We start from the raw sequence: 5088 nt of genomic DNA, 5'->3' as shown, positions 1-5088 counted from the left end.
CTAAGGATAAACTCTAGAGAAGCTGGGAGTTTTAAAGTTCATGCGGAAGAACTAGAACTCCAGATGAGCTAGAGGAATCCCGATAGAGATGGCTGTTCCCAAAGAAGGCTGTTCCCGAAGACGGCTGTTCCTAAAGACGGCTGTTCCTAAAGATGGTTGTTCCTAAAGATGGCTGTTCCTAGTGATGGCTGTTCCTAAAGATGGTTGTTCCTAAAGATACTTGTTCCTGAGAATCAACCATTGTTCCCGAGGAGCACTTGTTCCCGAGGAACAACTAACATGCGGAGCACTAGTTCCTGAGGAACAACCAACATGCGGAGCAGCATGAAACATGAAGACAAGAAACAAGAGTTTATTTTCTAGGATTCATGTGAGTATGTGGAAACGTGAAAGGTAGTGGAACAAGGTATCAAAAGGAACTCGTGGAACTCGTGTTTAGGAACTTGGTCTGCATCCTAAATATAATGTCAGTATGCATTAATCTAATTGTCAGTAAGTTTAGAATATAAACTTGATTTAGGATAGTTTATTTAAGAGTTTTAATTTGATTAAAAGTCCTTAAATAAATAGGTAATTGACTAAGTCTAGGATTCTTAATAAGATAAATATGTTTTATATTTTGGAATTATCTAGTTAATTAATTCTAGTCCTATTAAGTTGGGTATCTTGGAATTAACTAATTAATTAATTACAGTCCTATTAATTTGGGTATCCTAGGTTAGTCAAATATTAATTTACGTTCATCAGTAGATTAATTAGGTAGGCTCCTATTAACTTGGGAATCCTATGAAATCAGTTATTAAATCACGTTTAATATATCACGTTTAATATAACTGACATATTAATTATTGATGTTAGGATCACGCCTAGAAACTAGGATGCATTACTTGGTATTAGCTTGTTCCCAAGTACATTATATCCACGCTCATATACCACGTTCTCATCAACTATAGAGGTCATGGGTACATGCCTAGGAACATGGGAATATGGCTGTTAGTTGAAGAGATTACGGGGAAAGCAGTTAGCAGTTCCAACACTATAAAAGAGGATCTTAACATTCATTCCAAGGTGTCTGACTTCTCAGTCATTCAACAAAGTATGGTTTACGTGGAAGGTAATTAAAGAAAATATATTTGTTCCACGTTTATGAGTCAGTTCCTCAGTTCTAAGTTCCTTCAGTTCCTACACTAAAGTTCTTGTTCCTTTACAGTTCTTCTACGCTTCTCATATATTGTAACAGGTTTGGGTTAGGAACTTGAGTGAGTTCCTATTGTATTTGGAAAGGCTTTGAGTGAAGTCTTGAGAGAGTATTAAACACAACTAAGCGTGAATGTTATACTCTTTGTTTGGGATCCTAAGTTCACGGGGAACTTGGGTTGATAGAGTTTCCAATTAAGTTAGTAACAGGGTCGTTCGCTTGATGAATGAGAGCTCGTCGTTAAAATCCCCCGTGGTCGTGGTTTTGTCTTCTTGATAATTTTCAAGAAGATTTCCACGCTAAATTCTCTCTTGCATTATTTTCTATACTTGCTTTTAAGTTTCTTTTATAATTCCGCAAAAAGTTAGAAGCAAGTTTCAAATTACAATTCACCCCCCCTCTTGTACGTGTTCCATCCGAATAACAATGTGTTCTAGTTTGGAAAACGGTTTGCACTTTTCCAAAAATCCTTGAACTTTGAAAAGATTTGTATTTTGTAAAATTGTATGGTGATTGTTGTAAAGGAGAAACCTTTCAAGTATGAAAGCTCATCACTTTACTAATCATTTTCGAAAATAAAGCTTAAATCTTGCATATTGATATTGAAAATGTGCTTAGAAAATCATTTGGGAAGAGTTTCAAGAGTGAAAACCTCCCCAAAGATGGCACTTTTGGATATGCTTCCTAGTTAGTCATGGGAATGAACTCAAATGACAACATCATTGGAATCCTATATTGGATTTAGAAATGTAGGAAAGTAGAAAACATCATAATGATTTGATTAGGGATTCAGAATTACCTATTTAGGATTAGGTTAGTTTTCCGACTAGTGCTCCCAATTGCTTAGATATTTTAGGAATTGAAATGGAAATTGTAGATTTAGAAACTTGAATTTTGTATTTGAGTTTGAGAGAAAATTTTGACATTACGACATTGTATTGAAAATCGACCTACCATTTTGGTGTGGAATGAGGGTTAATATAGGATATTAGGCGGCTAAACGCCAATACACGTCAGCTCCCGGCGCAAGGCCAGCGCCTGGCGCTGGTGACGTGTCCCAGGTTCGTACAAAAATGGACGATGACGCCGTCCTTTGAGTTTGTTTTGCAGTCTTGTGCTTTCTAAGTGCTTGTACGATTTTATCACGTAGTATTTCTTGGAGGTTAAGGCTTGAGGTTGCGGCAAAAAACACTCCTTTTCGTATTTCGTATTTCGCATTTTGTACTCGGTTTTACGGGTCGGGTCCTGGAGTGCTCGGGTTTATGGGTCGACGCCCGATTTTGAATTGCTTAGTGTCATTTCGATTGGAAATGACCTTGTAAAACCAATGGATGGGTCGGCGCCCGATTTTGAATTTCTTAGTGTCATTTCGATTGGAAACGACCTTGTAAAACCAATGGATATGTTTATTGGGTGAGATTGTGTTTGGATTTTGAATTTGATTTTTCGAAATTGAATTTTGTACTGAGTTCCTAAATGGGAACGGGCTCGGGAATCGGACTTTGGATTTTGGATTTTGGAATATATCTTAGCAATTAGGACTTCCGTACGGAGCAGAACCAACCACATAGCAAGGGTAATAGTCTCGTCATCATCCCATTAGGGGAGACACAAATTAGGTGTCTACAGAAGCCCCCACTTTGACTGAGCGTTCGGTTAGGAAAGCGAAAGTCAAAGTTTTCAAATAAGGACGAAGAATGGTCTGAAGGAAATAATGCCCTTGGTCCAAGTATGCATTCAATGTTAAGTCTAATAAATGCGGTTCAGTATTAATTAACAAGTTAATAATTCAGTGAGATCAAGTGAGCTGAATGCCTAGCTAGAGGCCGCTTCAGTTCAAGTGGAATTAATGATATTAATCCACAGCTTACTCTTGACTGAACCCGTAGGGTCACACAAATAGTACGTAAACGGATCAAGTATTTAATGGCATTAAATACTCCATCTATGGATATTCGGAATCGACGGATCTTGGTTTCAGTGGGAGCTGAGATCGTCACAGGCAAGAAATGAATACTCCGGAAACGATGATATTGCCGGAAACGGAAATATGGATCGTATCGGAAATATAAATATTATCCAAGTCGTAGATGTTGCCGGAAACGGAAACATGGTACGTATCGGAAAATATTATCGGAAATGGAAATATTGCCGGAATCAGAAATATTGCCGGAAACGGAAATATTGTCAGAAACGGAAATATTATCGGAATCGGAAAATAATTCCGGAAACGGAAATATTAAATATTTGTTCGAAACGGAAATTAATTCCGGAATCGGAAATATTAAATATTGTTCGTATCGGAAATAAATTCCGGAATCGGGAATTTAATCGAAAGCGTATCGTACGAATTAGCATCGGACGAGGCTCGCTAGACGAAGGCCCAGCACGAAGCCAGGCCCAGCCGAAGCCATGGGCGCGCGCGGACAGTAGCATGGGCCGAGCGCTGTGCGCTCAGCGTGGGCCGCAAGGCCTGCGCGGGTGTACGGTGCTCGTGTGATGCTCGTGTGCGAATCCTAAAGCTATCGGGATTCGATAAAAGATTAAATCCTAAACCTATTAGATAAAGTTTATTTAAATAGAGTCCTAGCAGGATTCTAATTAAATAAATTAGTATCCTAATAGGATTCCAATTCCTTTTTCATACCTCTATAAATAAGGGCCTAGGGTCATTATTTATACAAGTTTTTCAAGTATTCAAAGCTAGGATTTTTAAGCAGAAAAATCAGCCATATCTCTTGCCCATTTAGCCGAAAATAAGTAGTACCTTAAGGGCGATTCTAGTTGGTCAATCTTAAGGCGGATCCGGACGTGCTCTGGACTATCTACGGAGGGACGACACTTGGAGTCCTAAAGACTTGTTCTTGTTCAGTTCGGGCGCAGCTAGGGAAGGCACGCAACAAAGAGTATGCATCTAAACTATGCTAAATGATTATGTGTAAATAATATGTTTTCCTGGCTTTATGGTTTTTCCGCATGATTTATGAATTGTCATATGTATTATAACCTAACAGTGGTATCACGAGCCTCTTATTATTTTCATAATCTAAATTGCATGAACATGGTTAAATATTACAAATTTGCAAGAATTAAAAGGGGTGATTAATTTTCGTAATTGTTAATTAATTGCAAATTGCGTTTATTTAATTATACGTACACAGTTTTTCGGCAGTTTCTTCGTTACTCATCCAAATCGAGTGATTTTTGTGTCAATTCCGAATGTAAAAGGTTTTAGTTTAACTATGACTTTTCGGAGGTTTTAGTTTTTCGAATGCAAAATTTCGTAAATTTAAGATGTTAAATTAAATATTTGCGATTCTTGTTGATAAATCTTGAATTTTTGATTGACCTACTGTATATGTTTAACAAGTTTGAATGCCTAGCCTTGTTAATTATGCAATCTAATTTGTAATTATGATTAATTTGTTGAAAATTAGAATAATTTAGAATTAATTTAATTTTTATAATTAATTATAATTCAATTAGATACCTATGATTAAAAACCACCATAAAAACTGTAAATTTATGTTAAATTTTAAATTTTTATGATCTAGACTTGAATCCATGTTAATCGGAAATCAATTGAATAATAAATTTTCGAATTTTCGCCCTAAAATTATGAAATTAATATTATTTATTAATTTGTCATTAATTTTGAATATAAATTTTAAATTTTTATGCGATTCGCTCATATAACTTGCACGCACAAAGCAATGGACGCTACGTGTTACCCTTAAGGGGTGTTGTATAGTGCGGGCATGTGACGACGAGCAAGGGAGCTCGTCGCCCATGCGGTACGAAAGCAATGAGCAAGGCCATGGTGCACGAGCACAAGGCAGCAACCCTGCCTTGTGTCGTGGGCTGTGTGCAATGGGCGAATGGGGGAGGGC

The sequence above is a fragment of the Spinacia oleracea genome, chromosome 5, assembly GCF_020520425.1.
Source record: "Spinacia oleracea cultivar Varoflay chromosome 5, BTI_SOV_V1, whole genome shotgun sequence".
NCBI classification, from domain to species: domain Eukaryota; kingdom Viridiplantae; phylum Streptophyta; class Magnoliopsida; order Caryophyllales; family Amaranthaceae; genus Spinacia; species Spinacia oleracea.
The sequence above is the reverse complement of the archived record's forward strand: the minus strand, read 5'-3'. Positions refer to the sequence as shown.